This window comes from Hyla sarda, unplaced genomic scaffold (genome assembly GCF_029499605.1).
Source record: "Hyla sarda isolate aHylSar1 unplaced genomic scaffold, aHylSar1.hap1 scaffold_618, whole genome shotgun sequence".
NCBI lineage: Eukaryota > Metazoa > Chordata > Amphibia > Anura > Hylidae > Hyla > Hyla sarda.
The window spans coordinates 81,993-100,181 of NW_026610633.1; the positions used below are offsets into that span (position 1 = coordinate 81,993).

General features: G+C 46.5%; 7 non-coding genes across 7 annotated transcripts; all 7 read left to right on the forward strand.

The window, feature by feature from the left end:
• Positions 1–3,918: 3,918 nt before the first annotated feature.
• Positions 3,919–4,109, forward strand: LOC130341338 (U2 spliceosomal RNA). The gene has a single exon (XR_008881290.1). It is a non-coding gene; the product is annotated as a U2 spliceosomal RNA (small nuclear RNA).
• Positions 4,110–6,200: 2,091 nt separating this feature from the next.
• Positions 6,201–6,391, forward strand: LOC130341339 (U2 spliceosomal RNA). The gene has a single exon (XR_008881291.1). It is a non-coding gene; the product is annotated as a U2 spliceosomal RNA (small nuclear RNA).
• Positions 6,392–8,483: 2,092 nt separating this feature from the next.
• Positions 8,484–8,674, forward strand: LOC130341340 (U2 spliceosomal RNA). The gene has a single exon (XR_008881292.1). It is a non-coding gene; the product is annotated as a U2 spliceosomal RNA (small nuclear RNA).
• Positions 8,675–10,757: 2,083 nt separating this feature from the next.
• Positions 10,758–10,948, forward strand: LOC130341342 (U2 spliceosomal RNA). The gene has a single exon (XR_008881293.1). It is a non-coding gene; the product is annotated as a U2 spliceosomal RNA (small nuclear RNA).
• A 2,091-nt stretch (positions 10,949–13,039) lies between these two features.
• On the forward strand, positions 13,040–13,230 carry LOC130341343 (U2 spliceosomal RNA). The gene has a single exon (XR_008881294.1). It is a non-coding gene; the product is annotated as a U2 spliceosomal RNA (small nuclear RNA).
• A 2,090-nt stretch (positions 13,231–15,320) lies between these two features.
• On the forward strand, positions 15,321–15,511 carry LOC130341344 (U2 spliceosomal RNA). The gene has a single exon (XR_008881295.1). It is a non-coding gene; the product is annotated as a U2 spliceosomal RNA (small nuclear RNA).
• Positions 15,512–17,603: 2,092 nt separating this feature from the next.
• On the forward strand, positions 17,604–17,794 carry LOC130341346 (U2 spliceosomal RNA). The gene has a single exon (XR_008881297.1). It is a non-coding gene; the product is annotated as a U2 spliceosomal RNA (small nuclear RNA).
• The last annotated feature ends 395 nt before the right edge of the window (positions 17,795–18,189 follow it).

Here is an 18,189-nt window from a genome sequence, read left to right on the forward strand (position 1 = left end):
GCACGGGGAGCTCGCTTTGTTCTCTGTTGTGGCTGGTTGGGTCGGTTGTTGGTGTGGTGTTTGGTTTTCCAGTGGTGCTGCGGTGGGTTTCTGCCATGCTTGGGGTTTTGTTTGAGCTTTTCCCTTGGTGTTGGTTGTGGGACTTTGGGTGCTTGCTTCGGCAGCTCATGTTTTAGACTTGTAACGTTACTGTGTGGGTTGGCATGGCCCCTGTGCTTGGTTGCGCGCTACTTTTGTGATGCTTTTCTTCTTTTCCGGTGTGTGATTTGAGTGATCAGGGGGCGTGTTTTCTTCCTGTGCTCTGCCTGTTGCATCTAGTGCTTCGCTGTTTGGAGTTACGATTTCTTTCAGGGCTACGCTCCCTGGGGTCGGTATTGGGTGTTGACGTTTTGTCCCGTTTTCTCTGGCTGTAGTTCCGGAGGTTTGCTTGTGCGGCCGGCCCGTGGGTCCTTGGGGAGAGTGGTGTAATTCTTGGTCCGCTTTGGTGGCTCCTGCGGTTTGGTCGCACTCACGGTACGGCGCTTGCGAGTGGTTAGTGTTGGTGTGGAGGCAGGGATGTCTACAGTCGAGGAGGGTCCCGGAGGTTCCAGAGGGTCTGTGGACGGCGGATAAAAACTTGCCCCTTGATGTAACCTTATAAGGCTCTGATGTTTGATTTACTGTTTCGTTTTAATAGGATGTGATAACGGAAGTTATCTGCTGTGTCACCTCTCCTAGGAGTTTCGAGATTTGGGCAGTGTTCTCAGTGTATCCAAATAACATTCTGAGTATGTGATGCTGGGATCTTCACCTGTTAATGTGAATCACCTATAAAAAAAATAAATAAATAAATAAATAAATAAAAAAAAAAAAAAAAAAAAAAAAAAAAAAAAAAATTAAAAGTTGGTTGGCTTTCCCGCTGTGCTGCGATCCAGTGGGGTGCGGTTGGCGCACGGCACATGGCAGGGGGTGATTTTCTTTCTGCTTTGCAGGTGGTGTATACCTAGGGGCTGGGCCCACGAGTGGGTGGCCTTGCTGTCGGCGACCGGTTTTTTCCTATCATTTTTGGGTCGCTTGGTGGCGGCTGCGGGTCGGGTTTTTGGTTTTCGTTTTGCGTAATTTTTCTGATCCGAGATTTTGCGCTAGCTTTTTTCAGGGCTATGTGGTTGGGGCACTTTTTCTTTCTCCTCGTCTCCTTCCATGGGACTTGGGTGTCCGTGTTTTTGGGTGCCTATTTTTTGCGTTTCATGGAAAAAGTTTAAAATAAAAAAAAAAAAAAATAAATAAAATAAAATAAAAAAGGCCCGTCGGTCCGAGACTGTTTAGGCGATCCGGGAGACGCAGCTCGTGCTCCATGACTGTTTTGTGAGTTCGGGGTTTGCTCTCTTTTTGTATCGGGGCCGGCGGAGGTGGATGGGGTTTCCGGAGAGGGTAGCGCTGCACGTGGGGCGCGGGCGTTCTGCATGTTATGTTGCTATTTTCGCCCAGTTTGATCTTTCCCATGTGTGTTTTTGTTTTAAGAGCGGCTTTCCGCAAGGTGGTGCGAGTGCTGCAGCACTCTTCGGTGTATGGGCGAGTCTGAGAGAGAAGTTCACACGGGTTATTTAAAATTAAAAATAAAAAAAAATAAAAAAAAAATAAAAAAATTGAGAAAATTAAAAATTAAAAAAATGGTCCTGGTGGCAGGTACCTCGGATTTCCTGGAGAGGAAATGTGTTGAGCGGATTTCCTGGAGAGGAAATGTGTTGAGCGGATTTCCTGGAGAGGAAATGTGTTGGGCGGATTTCCTGGAGAGGAAATGTGTTGAGCGGATTTCCTGAGGAGGAAATGTTTTGGGTGTGCCGGGGGGCTGAGGTGGCCCCAGGTGTTGGCTATCCAGTTTCTCTTGGGTGGGGGTCGGAGCCCAGTGTAGGGCTAACTGGTCTCCTCCGTGGCGGTAAGAAGACGGTGAAAGCGGGGTCAACCCGGGGTAGACCTCCACACAGGACAGTGTGGCAGCACCTCTCGGGTTGGTAAGAAGCCAATCGGTGTCTTTGTTACAGTTAAATTGTTATTTATATAAGTAATTTTATAAATAAAGCTGTGGCCGATTCCCACCCACGGAAAAGTTAAATTGTTGTTGTATCAGTTATTATTTAATTAATTATTGTAATAAGGGGGAGGGGTAGTTATAGCCTGCTAGGAGCTAATTGTGTCTCAGCAGTCTGGAGGGGCAAGCTGTGCATAACTAGCTTGCCCCCTGACTGGTGAGCAGTTAAGGGGTTAAGAAATGTACAGGCAAGGTTTTTTATCCCCCTCCCCCGCCTGTAAAACTTCCCAGTGGCTACAGTGGTATGTCCCATGGGTGGGGGGGAAGGAGTGCACCAATCAGGGGTTTAAATAGTTTCCCGGGCTTTCAGAGGCCCTCCCCTGGGTATTTATAGCTGTGGTGCCTCCCTTCCCCCCTCAATCTGCCCAGGACCCGGAGTTTTGCCCTCCCTCCCTCCCTTTTTTGTATCTCTGTTTATTGTAAGTCACAGCTTGGCGGTAAGAAGACGGTGAAAGCGGGGTCAACCCGGGGTAGACCTCCACACAGGACAGTGTGGCAGCACCTCTCGGGTTGGTAAGAAGCCAATCGGTGTCTTTGTTACAGTTAAATTGTTATTTATATAAGTAATTTTATAAATAAAGCTGTGGCCGATTCCCACCCACGGAAAAGTTAAATTGTTGTTGTATCAGTTATTATTTAATTAATTATTGTAATAAGGGGGAGGGGTAGTTATAGCCTGCTAGGAGCTAATTGTGTCTCAGCAGTCTTAGAAAATTATCCCCCAGTGTCTCCATCTGCTGGCGGTATTGAATAAGCATTGCTGCACTGATGGGGTATGCATTAGACGAAAAAAAAGAAGAAAAAGAAGAATAATACGCCCAGAAAAGAGGCGAAAAGGAGAAAAACGTAAAAAAACGTGAAAAAAAAGTAAGAGGAAGAGAAGGGAAAAAAAGGTGGAAATGGGTTTAAAAGTGATTTCGGCGGAGAAATATATATATATATATATATATATATATATATATATATATATATATATATGCGCACACACACACATAGATATAAACGTATTCTCCGTTGAGATATTGCAGCCGCTGCTGTGTCCAGGCCCAGGAGCCTTAGCACTGTGCTGTGATGTCACTCAATACCACTGACATCACTAGGTGTAAACAACATCTCTCCTTTGCTGTGTATGTGACTATGGAGCTGTTTGGTGATGTCGTCTATTACGGCCTTCATAGAAGCAACAGGAGATTGTTGCATCCATCTTGAACCCTCAGAACTACAGTGCTATGATGTCACTCACTTCCACAGGCCTTGCAGAGTGTAAACAACAACAACCCAGCTTTGTTGTGTATGTAACCATAGGGATTTGTGATGTCACCTAGAACCTTCACAGCAGCGACAGCTTTATGAGGAGCATCAGCACTGCTCTGCCTGAGCAGAACCATCACCGCCATAGGTTGTCAAATAACCCGGATTTAACCCACACAGGTAAGTCCAATGGGGTGCAGGCATGTCCTCTATGCTTACAGCTTCCCGTGGGTGTTGGTTTGATACCGTTTGGGGACAGCCAAGGAGGCATCTGCAGGCAACAAAGGTAGGTGTGTGCTTGTGTGTGTGTTTCCTATGCAGATCCTAAGCCCAGTGTCACATGCAAGTAGGAGGAGTAAGAAGGGTTCCTGGCAAATCCGGGTTATGGATTGCATTTAAAAAGGCCCCGTGGGAGTGCAATGGGCCCCTGTCTTGCTGCTTAGCAATAATGGTATGGGTTTAGGTTCTGCTGTGTGTACTGGTGGTTGACTGCCCCCCAGCCCAGAGTGTGCATGGAAAATTGTCTGGCAGCCTCCCTGACAGCAAGCAGTGATAGTGCCCATGAAGGGGACCTTGTTGGGCCCGCCCCTTTCACGGTTATCGCTTCTCGGCCTTTTGGCTAAGATCAAGTGTAGTATCTGTTCTTATCAGTTTAATATCTGATACGTCCCCTATCTGGGGACCATATATTAAATGGATTTTTGAGAACGGGGGCCGATTTCGAAGCTTGCTTCCGTCGCCCTATGCATTGACCCGATATGGCAGTATCTTCGGGTACAGTGCACCACCCCCTTACAGGGTTAAAAAGAAAGATTCCTACTTTCATTGCTACCTGCTTGCTGGCTAGCCAGCTAGCCAGCCCTGTGGGCCTTGCTGCTGCTGCAGCCAAAAAACAAAAGGTGGTGCTGCTGCTGCTTCTGCTGCTTCTGCTTCTGCTTGTGTCTGGCCCCTGTTGGAGCGTCCAGGCACAGGACTTCTGCTGCTGCTGACTAAATGGCCTCCTTAATTGGATCATTTGAGTAGCCAGCACACCTGTGCAGGTAGGGCATGACATGATAGGCAGCTGCCTTGATAGCGGGTGGGTGCTGAATGTTCCTAATTGACAAAATAAGATTAATGCTTATGAAGAAATATAAAATCTCATCCCTTCCCCAATATCGCGCCACACCCCTACCCCTTAATTCCCTGGTTGAACGTGATGGACATATGTCTTTTTTCGACCGTACTAACTATGTAACTATGTAACATAACATGGGGGGGGGGGGGGGGGGGGTCTCCTGGCTGTTCACACAGGTGTGTCATTGCTGTACATTGACCATGCATTGCTTCTGTGGTATTGCAAAGGCAAAGACAAATGCTTCCAGCCATCCATTGCACTAATGGATTGGTCATCAGCTGGCTGTCTATGTCCCGCATCAATATAGACCAAAGTACAGAGGGTTAGGCTATGCTATTGTGCACCTACCTGATGCATCAGAAGGTGCGAGGCCCTTGCTAAATTCTGTGCACAGACTTTGAGATCTATGCTTTAGACTGTATCTAAACCTGCTCCAACATGGACTGACATTCTGGCCTACTTTCAGCCGATGCGACTTGTCTGTCGCTGAACAGTCGCTTTTTATGTATTCAGCACCTATGTATAATGTTGTAAAAATGCTCTAGAAGCTAAAGTCGCAGAAATGTCACACATATTTGGCCTGCAACTTTCTGTGCGACAAATTCAGACAGGAAAAATCAGTATAAATCCTTAGAAAATTATCCCCCAGTGTCTCCATCTGCTGGCGGTATTGAATAAGCATTGCTGCACTGATGGGGTATGCATTAGACGAAAAAAAAGAAGAAAAAGAAGAATAATACGCCCAGAAAAGAGGCGAAAAGGAGAAAAACGTAAAAAAACGTGAAAAAAAAGTAAGAGGAAGAGAAGGGAAAAAAAGGTGGAAATGGGTTTAAAAGTGATTTCGGCGGAGAAATATATATATATATATATATATATATATATATATATATATGCGCACACACACACATAGATATAAACGTATTCTCCGTTGAGATATTGCAGCCGCTGCTGTGTCCAGGCCCAGGAGCCTTAGCACTGTGCTGTGATGTCACTCAATACCACTGACATCACTAGGTGTAAACAACATCTCTCCTTTGCTGTGTATGTGACTATGGAGCTGTTTGGTGATGTCGTCTATTACGGCCTTCATAGAAGCAACAGGAGATTGTTGCATCCATCTTGAACCCTCAGAACTACAGTGCTATGATGTCACTCACTTCCACAGGCCTTGCAGAGTGTAAACAACAACAACCCAGCTTTGTTGTGTATGTAACCAAAGGGATTTGTGATGTCACCTAGAACCTTCACAGCAGCGACAGCTTTATGAGGAGCATCAGCACTGCTCTGCCTGAGCAGAACCATCACCGCCATAGGTTGTCAAATAACCCGGATTTAACCCACACAGGTAAGTCCAATGGGGTGCAGGCATGTCCTCTATGCTTACAGCTTCCCGTGGGTGTTGGTTTGATACCGTTTGGGGACAGCCAAGGAGGCATCTGCAGGCAACAAAGGTAGGTGTGTGCTTGTGTGTGTGTTTCCTATGCAGATCCTAAGCCCAGTGTCACATGCAAGTAGGAGGAGTAAGAAGGGTTCCTGGCAAATCCGGGTTATGGATTGCATTTAAAAAGGCCCCGTGGGAGTGCAATGGGCCCCTGTCTTGCTGCTTAGCAATAATGGTATGGGTTTAGGTTCTGCTGTGTGTACTGGTGGTTGACTGCCCCCCAGCCCAGAGTGTGCATGGAAAATTGTCTGGCAGCCTCCCTGACAGCAAGCAGTGATAGTGCCCATGAAGGGGACCTTGTTGGGCCCGCCCCTTTCACGGTTATCGCTTCTCGGCCTTTTGGCTAAGATCAAGTGTAGTATCTGTTCTTATCAGTTTAATATCTGATACGTCCCCTATCTGGGGACCATATATTAAATGGATTTTTGAGAACGGGGGCCGATTTCGAAGCTTGCTTCCGTCGCCCTATGCATTGACCCGATATGGCAGTATCTTCGGGTACAGTGCACCACCCCCTTACAGGGTTAAAAAGAAAGATTCCTACTTTCATTGCTACCTGCTTGCTGGCTAGCCAGCTAGCCAGCCCTGTGGGCCTTGCTGCTGCTGCAGCCAAAAAACAAAAGGTGGTGCTGCTGCTGCTTCTGCTGCTTCTGCTTCTGCTTGTGTCTGGCCCCTGTTGGAGCGTCCAGGCACAGGACTTCTGCTGCTGCTGACTAAATGGCCTCCTTAATTGGATCATTTGAGTAGCCAGCACACCTGTGCAGGTAGGGCATGACATGATAGGCAGCTGCCTTGATAGCGGGTGGGTGCTGAATGTTCCTAATTGACAAAATAAGATTAATGCTTATGAAGAAATATAAAATCTCATCCCTTCCCCAATATCGCGCCACACCCCTACCCCTTAATTCCCTGGTTGAACGTGATGGACATATGTCTTTTTTCGACCGTACTAACTATGTAACTATGTAACATAACATGGGGGGGGGGGGGTCTCCTGGCTGTTCACACAGGTGTGTCATTGCTGTACATTGACCATGCATTGCTTCTGTGGTATTGCAAAGGCAAAGACAAATGCTTCCAGCCATCCATTGCACTAATGGATTGGTCATCAGCTGGCTGTCTATGTCCCGCATCAATATAGACCAAAGTACAGAGGGTTAGGCTATGCTATTGTGCACCTACCTGATGCATCAGAAGGTGCGAGGCCCTTGCTAAATTCTGTGCACAGACTTTGAGATCTATGCTTTAGACTGTATCTAAACCTGCTCCAACATGGACTGACATTCTGGCCTACTTTCAGCCGATGCGACTTGTCTGTCGCTGAACAGTCGCTTTTTATGTATTCAGCACCTATGTATAATGTTGTAAAAATGCTCTAGAAGCTAAAGTCGCAGAAATGTCACACATATTTGGCCTGCAACTTTCTGTGCGACAAATTCAGACAGGAAAAATCAGTATAAATCCTTAGAAAATTATCCCCCAGTGTCTCCATCTGCTGGCGGTATTGAATAAGCATTGCTGCACTGATGGGGTATGCATTAGACGAAAAAAAAGAAGAAAAAGAAGAATAATACGCCCAGAAAAGAAGCGAAAAGGAGAAAAACGTAAAAAAACGTGAAAAAAAAGTAAGAGGAAGAGAAGGGAAAAAAAGGTGGAAATGGGTTTAAAAGTGATTTCGGCGGAGAAATATATATATATATATATATATATATATATATATATATATATATATATGCGCACACACACACATAGATATAAACGTATTCTCCGTTGAGATATTGCAGCCGCTGCTGTGTCCAGGCCCAGGAGCCTTAGCACTGTGCTGTGATGTCACTCAATACCACTGACATCACTAGGTGTAAACAACATCTCTCCTTTGCTGTGTATGTGACTATGGAGCTGTTTGGTGATGTCGTCTATTACGGCCTTCATAGAAGCAACAGGAGATTGTTGCATCCATCTTGAACCCTCAGAACTACAGTGCTATGATGTCACTCACTTCCACAGGCCTTGCAGAGTGTAAACAACAACAACCCAGCTTTGTTGTGTATGTAACCAAAGGGATTTGTGATGTCACCTAGAACCTTCACAGCAGCGACAGCTTTATGAGGAGCATCAGCACTGCTCTGCCTGAGCAGAACCATCACCGCCATAGGTTGTCAAATAACCCGGATTTAACCCACACAGGTAAGTCCAATGGGGTGCAGGCATGTCCTCTATGCTTACAGCTTCCCGTGGGTGTTGGTTTGATACCGTTTGGGGACAGCCAAGGAGGCATCTGCAGGCAACAAAGGTAGGTGTGTGCTTGTGTGTGTGTTTCCTATGCAGATCCTAAGCCCAGTGTCACATGCAAGTAGGAGGAGTAAGAAGGGTTCCTGGCAAATCCGGGTTATGGATTGCATTTAAAAAGGCCCCGTGGGAGTGCAATGGGCCCCTGTCTTGCTGCTTAGCAATAATGGTATGGGTTTAGGTTCTGCTGTGTGTACTGGTGGTTGACTGCCCCCCAGCCCAGAGTGTGCATGGAAAATTGTCTGGCAGCCTCCCTGACAGCAAGCAGTGATAGTGCCCATGAAGGGGACCTTGTTGGGCCCGCCCCTTTCACGGTTATCGCTTCTCGGCCTTTTGGCTAAGATCAAGTGTAGTATCTGTTCTTATCAGTTTAATATCTGATACGTCCCCTATCTGGGGACCATATATTAAATGGATTTTTGAGAACGGGGGCCGATTTCGAAGCTTGCTTCCGTCGCCCTATGCATTGACCCGATATGGCAGTATCTTCGGGTACAGTGCACCACCCCCTTACAGGGTTAAAAAGAAAGATTCCTACTTTCATTGCTACCTGCTTGCTGGCTAGCCAGCTAGCCAGCCCTGTGGGCCTTGCTGCTGCTGCAGCCAAAAAACAAAAGGTGGTGCTGCTGCTGCTTCTGCTTCTGCTTGTGTCTGGCCCCTGTTGGAGCGTCCAGGCACAGGACTTCTGCTGCTGCTGACTAAATGGCCTCCTTAATTGGATCATTTGAGTAGCCAGCACACCTGTGCAGGTAGGGCATGACATGATAGGCAGCTGCCTTGATAGCGGGTGGGTGCTGAATGTTCCTAATTGACAAAATAAGATTAATGCTTATGAAGAAATATAAAATCTCATCCCTTCCCCAATATCGCGCCACACCCCTACCCCTTAATTCCCTGGTTGAACGTGATGGACATATGTCTTTTTTCGACCGTACTAACTATGTAACTATGTAACATAACATGGGGGGGGGGGGGGGGGGGGTCTCCTGGCTGTTCACCACAGGTGTGTCATTGCTGTACATTGACCATGCATTGCTTCTGTGGTATTGCAAAGGCAAAGACAAATGCTTCCAGCCATCCATTGCACTAATGGATTGGTCATCAGCTGGCTGTCTATGTCCCGCATCAATATAGACCAAAGTACAGAGGGTTAGGCTATGCTATTGTGCACCTACCTGATGCATCAGAAGGTGCGAGGCCCTTGCTAAATTCTGTGCACAGACTTTGAGATCTATGCTTTAGACTGTATCTAAACCTGCTCCAACATGGACTGACATTCTGGCCTACTTTCAGCCGATGCGACTTGTCTGTCGCTGAACAGTCGCTTTTTATGTATTCAGCACCTATGTATAATGTTGTAAAAATGCTCTAGAAGCTAAAGTCGCAGAAATGTCACACATATTTGGCCTGCAACTTTCTGTGCGACAAATTCAGACAGGAAAAATCAGTATAAATCCTTAGAAAATTATCCCCCAGTGTCTCCATCTGCTGGCGGTATTGAATAAGCATTGCTGCACTGATGGGGTATGCATTAGACGAAAAAAAAGAAGAAAAAGAAGAATAATACGCCCAGAAAAGAGGCGAAAAGGAGAAAAACGTAAAAAAACGTGAAAAAAAAGTAAGAGGAAGAGAAGGGAAAAAAAGGTGGAAATGGGTTTAAAAGTGATTTCGGCGGAGAAATATATATATATATATATATATATATATATATATATATATGCGCACACACACACATAGATATAAACGTATTCTCCGTTGAGATATTGCAGCCGCTGCTGTGTCCAGGCCCAGGAGCCTTAGCACTGTGCTGTGATGTCACTCAATACCACTGACATCACTAGGTGTAAACAACATCTCTCCTTTGCTGTGTATGTGACTATGGAGCTGTTTGGTGATGTCGTCTATTACGGCCTTCATAGAAGCAACAGGAGATTGTTGCATCCATCTTGAACCCTCAGAACTACAGTGCTATGATGTCACTCACTTCCACAGGCCTTGCAGAGTGTAAACAACAACAACCCAGCTTTGTTGTGTATGTAACCAAAGGGATTTGTGATGTCACCTAGAACCTTCACAGCAGCGACAGCTTTATGAGGAGCATCAGCACTGCTCTGCCTGAGCAGAACCATCACCGCCATAGGTTGTCAAATAACCCGGATTTAACCCACACAGGTAAGTCCAATGGGGTGCAGGCATGTCCTCTATGCTTACAGCTTCCCGTGGGTGTTGGTTTGATACCGTTTGGGGACAGCCAAGGAGGCATCTGCAGGCAACAAAGGTAGGTGTGTGCTTGTGTGTGTGTTTCCTATGCAGATCCTAAGCCCAGTGTCACATGCAAGTAGGAGGAGTAAGAAGGGTTCCTGGCAAATCCGGGTTATGGATTGCATTTAAAAAGGCCCCGTGGGAGTGCAATGGGCCCCTGTCTTGCTGCTTAGCAATAATGGTATGGGTTTAGGTTCTGCTGTGTGTACTGGTGGTTGACTGCCCCCCAGCCCAGAGTGTGCATGGAAAATTGTCTGGCAGCCTCCCTGACAGCAAGCAGTGATAGTGCCCATGAAGGGGACCTTGTTGGGCCCGCCCCTTTCACGGTTATCGCTTCTCGGCCTTTTGGCTAAGATCAAGTGTAGTATCTGTTCTTATCAGTTTAATATCTGATACGTCCCCTATCTGGGGACCATATATTAAATGGATTTTTGAGAACGGGGGCCGATTTCGAAGCTTGCTTCCGTCGCCCTATGCATTGACCCGATATGGCAGTATCTTCGGGTACAGTGCACCACCCCCTTACAGGGTTAAAAAGAAAGATTCCTACTTTCATTGCTACCTGCTTGCTGGCTAGCCAGCTAGCCAGCCCTGTGGGCCTTGCTGCTGCTGCAGCCAAAAAACAAAAGGTGGTGCTGCTGCTGCTTCTGCTGCTTCTGCTTCTGCTTGTGTCTGGCCCCTGTTGGAGCGTCCAGGCACAGGACTTCTGCTGCTGCTGACTAAATGGCCTCCTTAATTGGATCATTTGAGTAGCCAGCACACCTGTGCAGGTAGGGCATGACATGATAGGCAGCTGCCTTGATAGCGGGTGGGTGCTGAATGTTCCTAATTGACAAAATAAGATTAATGCTTATGAAGAAATATAAAATCTCATCCCTTCCCCAATATCGCGCCACACCCCTACCCCTTAATTCCCTGGTTGAACGTGATGGACATATGTCTTTTTTCGACCGTACTAACTATGTAACTATGTAACATAACATGGGGGGGGTCTCCTGGCTGTTCACACAGGTGTGTCATTGCTGTACATTGACCATGCATTGCTTCTGTGGTATTGCAAAGGCAAAGACAAATGCTTCCAGCCATCCATTGCACTAATGGATTGGTCATCAGCTGGCTGTCTATGTCCCGCATCAATATAGACCAAAGTACAGAGGGTTAGGCTATGCTATTGTGCACCTACCTGATGCATCAGAAGGTGCGAGGCCCTTGCTAAATTCTGTGCACAGACTTTGAGATCTATGCTTTAGACTGTATCTAAACCTGCTCCAACATGGACTGACATTCTGGCCTACTTTCAGCCGATGCGACTTGTCTGTCGCTGAACAGTCGCTTTTTATGTATTCAGCACCTATGTATAATGTTGTAAAAATGCTCTAGAAGCTAAAGTCGCAGAAATGTCAGACATATTTGGCCTGCAACTTTCTGTGCGACAAATTCAGACAGGAAAAATCAGTATAAATCCTTAGAAAATTATCCCCCAGTGTCTCCATCTGCTGGCGGTATTGAATAAGCATTGCTGCACTGATGGGGTATGCATTAGACGAAAAAAAAGAAGAAAAAGAAGAATAATACGCCCAGAAAAGAGGCGAAAAGGAGAAAAACGTAAAAAAACGTGAAAAAAAAGTAAGAGGAAGAGAAGGGAAAAAAAGGTGGAAATGGGTTTAAAAGTGATTTCGGCGGAGAAATATATATATATATATATATATATATATATATATATATATATATATATATATGCGCACACACACACATAGATATAAACGTATTCTCCGTTGAGATATTGCAGCCGCTGCTGTGTCCAGGCCCAGGAGCCTTAGCACTGTGCTGTGATGTCACTCAATACCACTGACATCACTAGGTGTAAACAACATCTCTCCTTTGCTGTGTATGTGACTATGGAGCTGTTTGGTGATGTCGTCTATTACGGCCTTCATAGAAGCAACAGGAGATTGTTGCATCCATCTTGAACCCTCAGAACTACAGTGCTATGATGTCACTCACTTCCACAGGCCTTGCAGAGTGTAAACAACAACAACCCAGCTTTGTTGTGTATGTAACCAAAGGGATTTGTGATGTCACCTAGAACCTTCACAGCAGCGACAGCTTTATGAGGAGCATCAGCACTGCTCTGCCTGAGCAGAACCATCACCGCCATAGGTTGTCAAATAACCCGGATTTAACCCACACAGGTAAGTCCAATGGGGTGCAGGCATGTCCTCTATGCTTACAGCTTCCCGTGGGTGTTGGTTTGATACCGTTTGGGGACAGCCAAGGAGGCATCTGCAGGCAACAAAGGTAGGTGTGTGCTTGTGTGTGTGTTTCCTATGCAGATCCTAAGCCCAGTGTCACATGCAAGTAGGAGGAGTAAGAAGGGTTCCTGGCAAATCCGGGTTATGGATTGCATTTAAAAAGGCCCCGTGGGAGTGCAATGGGCCCCTGTCTTGCTGCTTAGCAATAATGGTATGGGTTTAGGTTCTGCTGTGTGTACTGGTGGTTGACTGCCCCCCAGCCCAGAGTGTGCATGGAAAATTGTCTGGCAGCCTCCCTGACAGCAAGCAGTGATAGTGCCCATGAAGGGGACCTTGTTGGGCCCGCCCCTTTCACGGTTATCGCTTCTCGGCCTTTTGGCTAAGATCAAGTGTAGTATCTGTTCTTATCAGTTTAATATCTGATACGTCCCCTATCTGGGGACCATATATTAAATGGATTTTTGAGAACGGGGGCCGATTTCGAAGCTTGCTTCCGTCGCCCTATGCATTGACCCGATATGGCAGTATCTTCGGGTACAGTGCACCACCCCCTTACAGGGTTAAAAAGAAAGATTCCTACTTTCATTGCTACCTGCTTGCTGGCTAGCCAGCTAGCCAGCCCTGTGGGCCTTGCTGCTGCTGCAGCCAAAAAACAAAAGGTGGTGCTGCTGCTGCTTCTTCTGCTTCTGCTTGTGTCTGGCCCCTGTTGGAGCGTCCAGGCACAGGACTTCTGCTGCTGCTGACTAAATGGCCTCCTTAATTGGATCATTTGAGTAGCCAGCACACCTGTGCAGGTAGGGCATGACATGATAGGCAGCTGCCTTGATAGCGGGTGGGTGCTGAATGTTCCTAATTGACAAAATAAGATTAATGCTTATGAAGAAATATAAAATCTCATCCCTTCCCCAATATCGCGCCACACCCCTACCCCTTAATTCCCTGGTTGAACGTGATGGACATATGTCTTTTTTCGACCGTACTAACTATGTAACTATGTAACATAACATGGGGGGGGGGGGGGGGGTCTCCTGGCTGTTCACACAGGTGTGTCATTGCTGTACATTGACCATGCATTGCTTCTGTGGTATTGCAAAGGCAAAGACAAATGCTTCCAGCCATCCATTGCACTAATGGATTGGTCATCAGCTGGCTGTCTATGTCCCGCATCAATATAGACCAAAGTACAGAGGGTTAGGCTATGCTATTGTGCACCTACCTGATGCATCAGAAGGTGCGAGGCCCTTGCTAAATTCTGTGCACAGACTTTGAGATCTATGCTTTAGACTGTATCTAAACCTGCTCCAACATGGACTGACATTCTGGCCTACTTTCAGCCGATGCGACTTGTCTGTCGCTGAACAGTCGCTTTTTATGTATTCAGCACCTATGTATAATGTTGTAAAAATGCTCTAGAAGCTAAAGTCGCAGAAATGTCACACATATTTGGCCTGCAACTTTCTGTGCGACAAATTCAGACAGGAAAAATCAGTATAAATCCTTAGAAAATTATCCCCCAGTGTCTCCATCTGCTGGCGGTATTGAATAAGCATTGCTGCACTGATGGGGTATGCATTAGACGAAAAAAAAGAAGAAAAAGAAGAATAATACGCCCAGAAAAGAGGCGAAAAGGAGAAAAACGTAAAAAAACGTGAAAAAAAAGTAAGAGGAAGAGAAGGGAAAAAAAGGTGGAAATGGGTTTAAAAGTGATTTCGGCGGAGAAATATATATATATATATATATATATATATATATATATATATATATATATGCGCACACACACACATAGATATAAACGTATTCTCCGTTGAGATATTGCAGCCGCTGCTGTGTCCAGGCCCAGGAGCCTTAGCACTGTGCTGTGATGTCACTCAATACCACTGACATCACTAGGTGTAAACAACATCTCTCCTTTGCTGTGTATGTGACTATGGAGCTGTTTGGTGATGTCGTCTATTACGGCCTTCATAGAAGCAACAGGAGATTGTTGCATCCATCTTGAACCCTCAGAACTACAGTGCTATGATGTCACTCACTTCCACAGGCCTTGCAGAGTGTAAACAACAACAACCCAGCTTTGTTGTGTATGTAACCAAAGGGATTTGTGATGTCACCTAGAACCTTCACAGCAGCGACAGCTTTATGAGGAGCATCAGCACTGCTCTGCCTGAGCAGAACCATCACCGCCATAGGTTGTCAAATAACCCGGATTTAACCCACACAGGTAAGTCCAATGGGGTGCAGGCATGTCCTCTATGCTTACAGCTTCCCGTGGGTGTTGGTTTGATACCGTTTGGGGACAGCCAAGGAGGCATCTGCAGGCAACAAAGGTAGGTGTGTGCTTGTGTGTGTGTTTCCTATGCAGATCCTAAGCCCAGTGTCACATGCAAGTAGGAGGAGTAAGAAGGGTTCCTGGCAAATCCGGGTTATGGATTGCATTTAAAAAGGCCCCGTGGGAGTGCAATGGGCCCCTGTCTTGCTGCTTAGCAATAATGGTATGGGTTTAGGTTCTGCTGTGTGTACTGGTGGTTGACTGCCCCCCAGCCCAGAGTGTGCATGGAAAATTGTCTGGCAGCCTCCCTGACAGCAAGCAGTGATAGTGCCCATGAAGGGGACCTTGTTGGGCCCGCCCCTTTCACGGTTATCGCTTCTCGGCCTTTTGGCTAAGATCAAGTGTAGTATCTGTTCTTATCAGTTTAATATCTGATACGTCCCCTATCTGGGGACCATATATTAAATGGATTTTTGAGAACGGGGGCCGATTTCGAAGCTTGCTTCCGTCGCCCTATGCATTGACCCGATATGGCAGTATCTTCGGGTACAGTGCACCACCCCCTTACAGGGTTAAAAAGAAAGATTCCTACTTTCATTGCTACCTGCTTGCTGGCTAGCCAGCTAGCCAGCCCTGTGGGCCTTGCTGCTGCTGCTGCAGCCAAAAAACAAAAGGTGGTGCTGCTGCTGCTTCTGCTGCTTCTGCTTCTGCTTGTGTCTGGCCCCTGTTGGAGCGTCCAGGCACAGGACTTCTGCTGCTGCTGACTAAATGGCCTCCTTAATTGGATCATTTGAGTAGCCAGCACACCTGTGCAGGTAGGGCATGACATGATAGGCAGCTGCCTTGATAGCGGGTGGGTGCTGAATGTTCCTAATTGACAAAATAAGATTAATGCTTATGAAGAAATATAAAATCTCATCCCTTCCCCAATATCGCGCCACACCCCTACCCCTTAATTCCCTGGTTGAACGTGATGGACATATGTCTTTTTTCGACCGTACTAACTATGTAACTATGTAACATAACATGGGGGGGGGGGGGGGGGGTCTCCTGGCTGTTCACACAGGTGTGTCATTGCTGTACATTGACCATGCATTGCTTCTGTGGTATTGCAAAGGCAAAGACAAATGCTTCCAGCCATCCATTGCACTAATGGATTGGTCATCAGCTGGCTGTCTATGTCCCGCATCAATATAGACCAAAGTACAGAGGGTTAGGCTATGCTATTGTGCACCTACCTGATGCATCAGAAGGTGCGAGGCCCTTGCTAAATTCTGTGCACAGACTTTGAGATCTATGCTTTAGACTGTATCTAAACCTGCTCCAACATGGACTGACATTCTGGCCTACTTTCAGCCGATGCGACTTGTCTGTCGCTGAACAGTCGCTTTTTATGTATTCAGCACCTATGTATAATGTTGTAAAAATGCTCTAGAAGCTAAAGTCGCAGAAATGTCACACATATTTGGCCTGCAACTTTCTGTGCGACAAATTCAGACAGGAAAAATCAGTATAAATCCTTAGAAAATTATCCCCCAGTGTCTCCATCTGCTGGCGGTATTGAATAAGCATTGCTGCACTGATGGGGTATGCATTAGACGAAAAAAAAGAAGAAAAAGAAGAATAATACGCCCAGAAAAGAGGCGAAAAGGAGAAAAACGTAAAAAAACGTGAAAAAAAAGTAAGAGGAAGAGAAGGGAAAAAAAGGTGGAAATGGGTTTAAAAGTGATTTCGGCGGAGAAATATATATATATATATATATATATATATATATATATATATGCGCACACACACACATAGATATAAACGTATTCTCCGTTGAGATATTGCAGCCGCTGCTGTGTCCAGGCCCAGGAGCCTTAGCACTGTGCTGTGATGTCACTCAATACCACTGACATCACTAGGTGTAAACAACATCTCTCCTTTGCTGTGTATGTGACTATGGAGCTGTTTGGTGATGTCGTCTATTACGGCCTTCATAGAAGCAACAGGAGATTGTTGCATCCATCTTGAACCCTCAGAACTACAGTGCTATGATGTCACTCACTTCCACAGGCCTTGCAGAGTGTAAACAACAACAACCCAGCTTTGTTGTGTATGTAACCAAAGGGATTTGTGATGTCACCTAGAACCTTCACAGCAGCGACAGCTTTATGAGGAGCATCAGCACTGCTCTGCCTGAGCAGAACCATCACCGCCATAGGTTGTCAAATAACCCGGATTTAACCCACACAGGTAAGTCCAATGGGGTGCAGGCATGTCCTCTATGCTTACAGCTTCCCGTGGGTGTTGGTTTGATACCGTTTGGGGACAGCCAAGGAGGCATCTGCAGGCAACAAAGGTAGGTGTGTGCTTGTGTGTGTGTTTCCTATGCAGATCCTAAGCCCAGTGTCACATGCAAGTAGGAGGAGTAAGAAGGGTTCCTGGCAAATCCGGGTTATGGATTGCATTTAAAAAGGCCCCGTGGGAGTGCAATGGGCCCCTGTCTTGCTGCTTAGCAATAATGGTATGGGTTTAGGTTCTGCTGTGTGTACTGGTGGTTGACTGCCCCCCAGCCCAGAGTGTGCATGGAAAATTGTCTGGCAGCCTCCCTGACAGCAAGCAGTGATAGTGCCCATGAAGGGGACCTTGTTGGGCCCGCCCCTTTCACGGTTATCGCTTCTCGGCCTTTTGGCTAAGATCAAGTGTAGTATCTGTTCTTATCAGTTTAATATCTGATACGTCCCCTATCTGGGGACCATATATTAAATGGATTTTTGAGAACGGGGGCCGATTTCGAAGCTTGCTTCCGTCGCCCTATGCATTGACCCGATATGGCAGTATCTTCGGGTACAGTGCACCACCCCCTTACAGGGTTAAAAAGAAAGATTCCTACTTTCATTGCTACCTGCTTGCTGGCTAGCCAGCTAGCCAGCCCTGTGGGCCTTGCTGCTGCTGCAGCCAAAAAACAAAAGGTGGTGCTGCTGCTGCTTCTGCTGCTTCTGCTTCTGCTTGTGTCTGGCCCCTGTTGGAGCGTCCAGGCACAGGACTTCTGCTGCTGCTGACTAAATGGCCTCCTTAATTGGATCATTTGAGTAGCCAGCACACCTGTGCAGGTAGGGCATGACATGATAGGCAGCTGCCTTGATAGCGGGTGGGTGCTGAATGTTCCTAATTGACAAAATAAGATTAATGCTTATGAAGAAATATAAAATCTCATCCCTTCCCCAATATCGCGCCACACCCCTACCCCTTAATTCC